We start from the raw sequence: 9668 nt of genomic DNA, 5'->3' as shown, positions 1-9668 counted from the left end.
TACCTTAAGGGGGCCTACAAGAAATCTGGAGAGGGTTTTTTTACAAGAGTATGTAGTGATACGACAGATAATGGCTTTAAATTGGAAAAGAGTAGGTATAGATTAGATATTACAAAGAAATTCTTCACTATGGGGGTGGTGAGACCCTGGAACAAGTTGCCTGGAGAAGTGGCTGCCCATCCCTGGAAGTGTTCAAAGCCAGGCTGGATGGGGCTTTGAGCAGCCTGGACTAGTGGAAGGTGCCCCTGCCCATGGCAGGGATGTTGAAACTCAATTATCTTTAAGGTCCCTTCCAATTCAAGCCAAGCCATTCTATGAATCTGTCAAATAATATGTCAGCTATTTTGTCATAAATTATCAGATGGGTCTTACTGGGCTAGATCCTGACAGCTCTAGATTCTCTCAGTAAATCACTGTCATCTTTGGACAATGGCTGATCTTAGAAAATTAGCTTTTTATCTGGAGGTAAACCTGATTCAGAAAAATCTCTATACCTAAATATGTGGGATGGAAAGATGTCTAGGCACAGGTCTGAACTTTGATAGTCTTCAGTCACCCCCAAATTACAGATACCTTGTAGATGCACACTAAAGTGTGCCTTCTTTATTATTGTTCTTAATAGATTGTATAACAGAAAGCAGGATTATAGCTTGATTTAACAGTGTTGTCATATATCTGGTATTCCACAAAATGCAAGATTGCAATAGTCCTTATCAAAGTGTTCTGTATGCAAGCACACATATACATATATTTAAGCGTAAGCATATGTTGAAAAGTGCACTTTTCGTCATTTTTTCACTGTTTTGTATGACCCTGACATCCACCTTGCTATTTTCTGATAAAAATTCTACGCTTTTCACCTTTCCATACTTAAAGAAACCAATCACATTTTGCTAGCTTATGGGTCTTGCAATAAAACTGTGGGTGTAATTAACACTCACAGGGCTACATTATGAAATGTCTTCTGACTGAGGAGAACAGCTTACTAAGCTTCAGAGTGGTATGGCTTTTGTGCCATGTAGCTTTTGTAGTTGGTTGTTTCTTCACTAAATATAACACAGAAACGATAGGCTATCTTATCCTCCTGAAATTAATTTATTTTAGTCTTACTAATGGTACCATGGAAATTTTATGTGAGTTGTTGAAGATGTATCCCTTCCTCAGCACCTGCTGGTCTAAATTACTTGGAGACACTGGGAGTATACTTGCTTTCACAGGTATTTTTAACAACTAATTGCCTGTGAAAATTCATTTGGTTATTTGCAATTTGAAATGACAGGAAGTGTTATGAGAGCAGTACGTGAACTATATTCCCAGCTCACCCACCTCTCATTTTTAATTCTATTGATTGAGCTTTATCATATAGACTGTATTGCTGCTCCACTGACTACTCTAGCAATAGTTAAATAATTCAGATTTTATTTCTATATGAAAGTAACTCTATGCTACATTGTATATAATGCTTATGGAATTGTATTCAATTTTATGGTGGGAAAAAATATTCTAGTTAATTGGAAGGAATAGTGGCATGTGCTGTCCTGAACTTCTGTCATTATCCCTTCATATCATCAAAATCATAGTCTTGTTTCAGTTATTCCCCATCCTGTCCCATTCCCCCTCCCTGAAAGATCCTGTAGGATTCAAATAATTTATGGCCATGTGTTCCATATCATCAGATATCACGTAACAACTCTTGAACAATTAGATGCTTAGCCAAGGATCCAGAGTAGATAGAGATAGTTAGTCTGGCAGCAAAGCCACATAGATCTCACCCTTTCCAATTCATAACCTGTGAGAATTAATGCCGCCTATGAAAAGCACAGAGAAAAGAATAGCCAAGATAAAAGAATTAGATTATACTGCAGTGTTTAAAATGTTGAGGACATAAAAGTTCTAGTTTACAACCACAAAGAAAAGCCCCCAAAATTGACTAGATTTGCCACATATGATTCAAACTTTTCCCAATCCAGCATTTAAAAGAAATATTTGATTTAGTGGAAGTTAGGAGACTGTGACATCACCAAGTATTCTCTGTCATGTGAAACTACACTTGGCTCCATGCTTTATAAATATGTTACAAGATGTTGCATGTCTTTAGCATTTATTTGTCCATGAATATACAGAAATAGACAAGTTGTCTGTTTTCTGCTAAGTATTCTTTCCTAATTTCATTTGAGAATTAAATTCAGGGATTTTACAATGATACTCTAAGTATGTTTTAAATGAATACACCGAAGACTTATTTTTGTGTCATGTACCACTCAAAAAAAAATATTGTAGGTGATTTTTGTTACTTTGTTATCACTTTTTCCTTCAGTAACTTTGGCTAAACTCTATAATCCCTGTTCTCAGGACTTGCATCTATTGAAGAAGACCAGTTAGACATGTTTTAAATTCATATTTAGTTAGACAATTTTAAATTCATATAGATGTTTCCTCCAAAATGAGTCATTTGTTGTGACTATATTATTCCTTCATAACAGTGTGTAATGTGCTACATCCAGGTGCCTTGGTTAATACCTAAACTGTCAGTTTCAGTAGCCCTTCATTGCAAATGCAAACATCCATTATAGCTCACCTGCTTGTTTAGGTAAGCTTAGGGTATATACCATCCATTTTCCAGAAACTCTACTTTCTGTGGAAACCTACTAGGCATAAAAGGGCCAGAAAGCAGGAGTGGTACACTGCAGGCAATTCCTTCCTTGAAGGGTTGGGAAATTAGGCCCATTGCTACAGCTGCATACCTGTTGTGCTATTGAAATGTACTCTGATTGATTAAATTATTTCTAAAGAGATAGAGGATTTTCTTGGTTACTGTCATAATGTTAAGTTATGAATTACCTCCTCCTTCCAAATCAGGGGTGGTGAATCCACAGTGTGCCAAACTTCATTTTATAACTTTGCTTTTTATCATCTAAAGGAATTTTAAAGCAGATTTTTTTTTATTTTGCTGTGGAGATGCGCTTGCAAAAATAGATGACTTCTCAGATAATGTGGTCCACATCTATTGAGTGTGCTTTGAAGGTGATCAGCCTATTTCTGAATTTGCATTTGCTGAATCCATGTATTCAGAGGGAAAACTGTGAAGATGAGCAATGAACACACATGCTGGCATTGTTCTATCTTTCTTGCTTTGGATTCCAAACTGAGGCTCAGTTGAGGCGTGCAATTTAAATCTTAAGAACAGGGGTTTACAATGATCCTGTCTGAAATCTAAGATCATAACTCCCAAATTCACTAACAAGGATTCTTGCTTGTATACTTCCCTCCCTTTTCCCTTTATTTTCCCATATTTTCCGTAAAATTTGTTTGTAGATTTGGCTTAAATTGTTTTCTGTGTTTTTGTGGTTTTATTACAAAATACATATATAATTAACAGTATCTGCAATTTTGTATTTTCCTATCTATTCTTTCTAACTTATCTAGCTCTTTCTGTATCCCACCTGAAAATGGAATTTTTGGAAGCTTTTCAGCACTCAAAGGTCTCATCCGCCAGTTAATGTTACTGATTTCTTTATTGATCTACTATATTAATTGTCTGCCTTCCATTTTTAAACTATTGCAAAGAATACCTATCCCTTTCTTTTACTAGTTAGACAACAGTGGGGAAATTGTTCTCCAAAATAAGCACAATTGATGCCATTTTTTGCTTGGAATTGCTGATCTGATCTGTCAGTCATCCCACTAATTTCAAGCACAGCTAGAAATAAAAAGCTGGACTAAAAGAAACAGAATGAAGATGAGTGCTCTTTAGGCTTATACGTTCTAGGATAAGACTATCAATACAATGACACTTTTGCATGTAATTTTTGTCATATTTTTTAATACTGCTTTTAAAACACATTTTTATGTATGATTTAGAATCTGAACAAAAATACCATGCCATATTTCCCTTATTAAATGGTTAAATGGCAAAAGTATTGTGTGCAAGGAAAGGGTGATTCTGAAAGGAAAAAGACATTTTAAAGGAGGGAAATGTGTGAAAAGAAAATAAAAATTTCTGGTACCTAAAACTGAGCAGATATCATATTACAACATTTTGTTGCTGTTTTCCTGGAACAATTCATGGTTTGCTCCTAATTAAGTGCAGGTATAATTCTCATATGATTTTCTATTCTATGTAGACAATAAGCTGGATGGGATTGCAATCACAGTAAGAAACAGCTGTGTTAGAGCTCTAATTTTGAAGAAAAAAACAACTGTACATCAAAAAATAATGAGGCTGAGGACAGTTGGCACACCTGTTTGAGCATGTCCAGCAAACCCCTTCCATTTCAGATGTGCCTGCACACCAACCACTGTCAGCCAAAGAAGAGAGGTAGAATTAAAAGAGCTAGGGAAAGGAAATAATCATATTTAAAGTATCTGAAGCAATTATTAAAACATGCGCGTCACAACACCATTTAATAGTTATCATTCTTGTCCCAAATATTCTTTTCTGTCATTGTTGCCTGAAATCACACTGTAAGTTCCCTGGGGACAAGTTTTGTGTCTTAATTTATTTGCAAACTGGCAGCAGTCTTGGGGTGCTGTATAATAATATACTGGATCTTATTATTTTTGCAGATATTAATATTGCAGATATATTTTCACACAAGTAACAGTGTGTTTTGTTTACTGCAAGGTTAGTCAAAATCAGTTTTTTTTTCCCCATTGTTTCCTATTACCTGCTTCTTTCTCTGTGTAAACCTGTGTGCACACAGACATTCGCATAAATACTTCTTTGTAGGACTTTGGTCCTGAATATCTATTACAACAGTATTAGGTTCAAGATTCAAATGGGCAATATTTATTTATTGTATTTTGGTATGGCTCAAGGAGACAAAGGTGCTTGGTTTCTCAAAAGATGTTCTCAGTAATTCAGCCTGATTATCCCTAACTCAGGCAAAAACATGGTAAATGAGAGCACCTACACCCTGTAAGTCCATGAATGCTTGCTGTTTCTAAAGTCTCAGATATTATTTGTCAGCTCAATGGGAGTTTTACCCTGTGTGGTAGTGAACTTCTTCATCTCATTGACTTCAGTGAGAGCTGAAATGTGCTCTGCAGGTGTTGTTAGGTACCAGTAGAAATTTAAATGGCCAGATAACTTTGAGCATTTAAATATTAACACTGAGAAAGAATAATCCTGTCAGGAGTGATAGAAAACTTTTTACCCTTGTACCTCCCTATCTGTAAGCTGTCCTCAAAATAGGCAGTAGTGTCTTTTCCTCCCCTCCCATCCCCATTTGATGATCTCATGGGAAACAAATGTTTCGTGGGCTTTTGTAATATTTTTTTTTCCTATTAAATTGGTTATAGAGTGCAATCACAAGTTGGATAAACTGGGTCTGAATTTTAGGCAAAGAATGGGAAAAGTGGAAAATAGTGGTACCATCCTGCCACTACGTGTTTTTCAATATATTTTGAAACTGCACCCAGTGGTAGAGGTAGGGAAGAGATCTTAAAAAATTCTGATGATTTGATTAGCTGCACATGGGAAGACTAATTAGAAATCATCAACATGTTGATGTTCTGATGGTTTTGTCAGATCACTGCCTAGGCATCAGACATTAGTGAAGGGAAGGGCCATAAGGATGATCGGGGGCTGGAGCACCTCCTGTGAAAAGACAGGCTAAGAAAGTTGGGGCTGTTCAGCCTGGAGAAGAGAAGGCTGCGTGGAGACCTCATAGCAGCCTTCTAATATCTGCAGGGGACCTACAAGGATTCTGGGGAGAGACTCTTCATAAGGGAGTGTAGTGACAATGGGTAATAAGATATAAGGAAGAAGTTCTTTACTGTGAAGGTGGTGAGGCACTGGAATAGGTTGCCCAAAAAAGTTGTAAGTGCTCCATTCCTGGCAGTGTTCAAGGCTAGGTTGGACAGAGCCTTGGGTGACATTGTCTAGGGTGAGGCATCCCTGCCCAGAGCAGGGGGGTTGGAACTAGATGATCTTAAGGTCCTTTCCAACCCTAACTATTCAATGATTTTATTACATTAGTTCATATATCTGGAAATTTCCTTTGCTGATATTTCCCCTAAACAGCTTCTGAATAATTCTGGATTTTCAGAAATTTGAAATAAATCACTTAGAAATTTGAAAATAGCTGAATCGTCTACTGATAACTCAGAAGGCGTTTGAATCATCTTTTCACTCTAGACACAGTTTCCTGAGTTTGTTTCAATTTCTTGTGATAATGTATGAAATTGCAAGTTTTTAACAGTCACTTTAAGGAATTTAGTAATTTTTTCCCTGCTGTCAAATTAAAAAATACTATTTTCATCAATGATTACTAAAGTTATAAGTAGAATCCAATCAATTTCCCAAGATGATGCAGATCTCATCCATCCATGGCTATGGCTAACTAAAGAAAACTCTTATTACAGGATGCTCTGTCAGCTGTTTTTCTCCATATTGTGGTATTTACCTTCTCTCTTCCCCACCCCTACCTCGTTCAAGTTAAAGCCAAAATGGACAGTATCGGTAATTACTTTTGCATCAGGGTACTGTAGATCACTTTCTGTGCTTGTAATGAAAAAATAATAATTTGCACAACTTGGATGTAGTAGCCACATTAGTGCCTTCCATAATGCATTTATCATAGTCCTATATTTTTTCTTGTTTTTTTGCAGTCTGGCTTTCTTAAAATTCAAATTTTAGGTTCAAGACCAGAATCTGTTTATTTGAATTGCACTGCTCAGGGTGATCTGTAAAGCTCTATGTAAACTCTGGCCCAAGTCAGTTTTTCCTTTATGTTTTCTTATGCTAATGCTTATTGAATGTGCTGACTGCAAACATTGCAGTGGTGTTTCTTAATACCAATTAAGATGCAATTAGTTTGTTTCTTCAAAAGGAAGGTGACAGCCTTCCTTTTTTTTTTTTTTTTGCTTCTGGTCATCAAATTACTCTTATTACAGATTGAACTTACTTTTCCTAGAAGCATCAGTTCCTTGAAAGTAAATTTACTTTTCTGTGTAAATTGCGCCCTCAGCAAGTTTGCCGATGACACCAAGCTGTGTGGTTCGGTTGATACGCTGGAGGGATGGGATGCCATCCAGAGGGACCTCGAGACGCTTTTGAGGTGGGCTGATGCCAACCTTATGAAATTTAACCACTCCAAGTGCAAGGTCCTACACCTGGGTTGGAGCAAGCCCAGGCACAGCTATAGGTTGGGCAAAGAAGAGATTCAGAGCAGCCCTGCGGAGAAGGACTTGGGGGTGTTGGTTGATGAGAAAATGAACATGAGCCAGCAGTGTGCGCTCACAGCCCAGAAAGCCAACCGTATCCTGAGCTGCATCAAAAGGAGCATGACCAGCAGGTCGAAGGAGGTGATCCTGCCCCTCTACTCTGCTCTTGTGAGACCTCACTTGGAGTATTGTGTGCAGTTCTGGTGTCCTCAACATAAAAAGAACACGGAACTGTTGGAACAAGTCCAGAGGAGGGCTACGAGGATGATCAGGGGACTGGAGCACCTCCCGTATGGAGACAGGCTGAGAAAGTTGGGGCTGTTCAGCCTGGAGAAGAGAAGGCTGCGTGGAGACCTCATAGCAGCCTTCCAGTATCTGAAGGGGGCCTACAAGGATGTTGGGGAGAGACTCTTCATTAGGGACTGTAGTGATAGGACAAGGGGTAACAGCTTAAAACTTAAACAGGGGAAGTTTAGATTGGATATAAGGAAGAAGTTCTTTACTGAGAGGGTGGTGAGGCACTGGAATGGGTTGCCCAAGGAAGTTGTGAATGCTCCATCCCTGGTGGTGTTCAAGGCCAGGTTGGATGAGGCCTTGGGTGGCATGGTTTAGTGTGGGGTGTCCCTGCCCGTGGCAGGGGGGTTGGAACTAGATGATCTCAAGGTCCTTTCCAACCGTAACTATTCTATGATTCTATGATTCTATGAAGAGATTGTGCGCTTCCTTCCATTAGATTCAGATATATGCCTAAATACTTGTTAAATATGTTATACTTTGATAAATGTATTCTGTTTGTTCACCTAAATAATGCCTCTTAAATTCAATTACATCTTGCAGTACAATAATTCTTTTGTACCACAATGTCATTGTATCTCCCACTTTGATGATGGAAGATGGTTATACAGATAAATAAAATCATAAATCAATAGGACTAGTTCTTATTGATACTTCACTTCAGTGACTACTGAATAACTGAAGACTGGGAAGGGTTTGTGAGCCTGGATTCGTTAGCTGATTAAATTCAGCCATGTAAAAGTTATTTCACTCTGTTAATCACCAAAATGCCCTTAGTAACTTTTAGAGAGAAAGATGGGCTGCCAGAAGGTTCATTGCTTCAGTCTTAGACACCTACAGAGGAATCCTAAGCAACAAGCTCCATCAGCCTGAGCTTTAAGGATAACTAAATTTAGGTGAAGAAAAAACCCTCCTCTGGTAGTGTATGTTTGCTTGGAAGAAAAAAAAATAAGGCATGAAGATTCATCTCAATGGAACAAGAACTGTATTCAGTGAGCTGGATCACTGGGCTGGGGTTTTTAGTATGTTTTAGTCAGATACTAACAGATTCTCACTGACTGTGGAATTCTGTAGTTAATAAAAGTTTGTCATTAGGCACTTCATCAAAGGCTTTCTAAAAATATAAATAAATAATGTCATCTGCTGTTAAAATTTGTAAGTTCCACTATAATATCCACAAAGTTAGGTAAGTAGAATTTTCCCTATGCTGTACTATGCTAGTTATCCCTTATTAAATTATTGCTATCCCTTAGAGGCATGTTCTGAAATACTTCCTTCCTACTTGCTTTTTTCAGTGCCATTTCCCGTTGCTAATTACCTGGAAAGATGTAGGTGACATCTGACCCAAATCTTAAGAATATAAAAAAGTATTTTCAATCTTTAAAAAGAAGCTTGTGACTTTTTTTCTGACTGAAATTTTATGTTTTGTATGACAAGATTGCCTCAAAACATACATGAACCGTAGATCAGATCCTCTCAGACACTTTACAGTTCAAATTGGGAGGAAAAGAAAGTTCAAGGAATGAATTTTGAAAGTCAACTACTTGCTCTTTTGCCTACAATTTATCCAGGGTATAAACAGCCTGCACAACTTAGAATAGCTAGCAAGTCAGTTTGCATGGTTGTGAATCGCTGAACTGTAGTTAGTACAATCTTTGCACTCCTCAGACCAAGTTCATCCAAGTGAAAGCCTCTACTCTGTCCAGAGGTGCAACAGCAAATACTTCTTGGTTGAAAGTCAGTACACTATTTCACATACCTCTCTCAAGAGGAAGAATACTGACAGTATGAAAGTGTCATTTTTCTATTTCAGTAACTTCATATTTCTAGTGCTTTGTTTTCAGAGTTCTGCAGTTAACAAATTAAGCGCTCTAAGCAGTGTTGATCAAGAAACATTGCTTATAATTTTTTTTTCTTTTTATGTAAGAAAAAAGCAAAACCAAACAAAAAACAACAGAATTTGGTTTACGACTTGCAGATCTTAACTGGCTTTGCATAGAATGCCAGTGAATAGTGTTTAGTTGCTCTTGAAATGATGCTTATCTCCAGTGAAAAGAAATCAATTCTTTAAACAGTCTTCAGAAATCTACTGTGGGATCAATGACAAGAAATTGAAGTGGGAGCCTTACCATTATATAATGTTTTTGTGTGCCATTGTTAATGACAGTGTTTGAAGAGCAATCTTTAGTATTTATAATTTCTAAATA

The sequence above is a fragment of the Psittacula echo genome (assembly GCF_963264785.1).
Source record: "Psittacula echo genome assembly, chromosome: 6".
Taxonomy (NCBI): domain Eukaryota; kingdom Metazoa; phylum Chordata; class Aves; order Psittaciformes; family Psittacidae; genus Psittacula; species Psittacula echo.
This window is presented reverse-complemented; position numbering follows the sequence as displayed.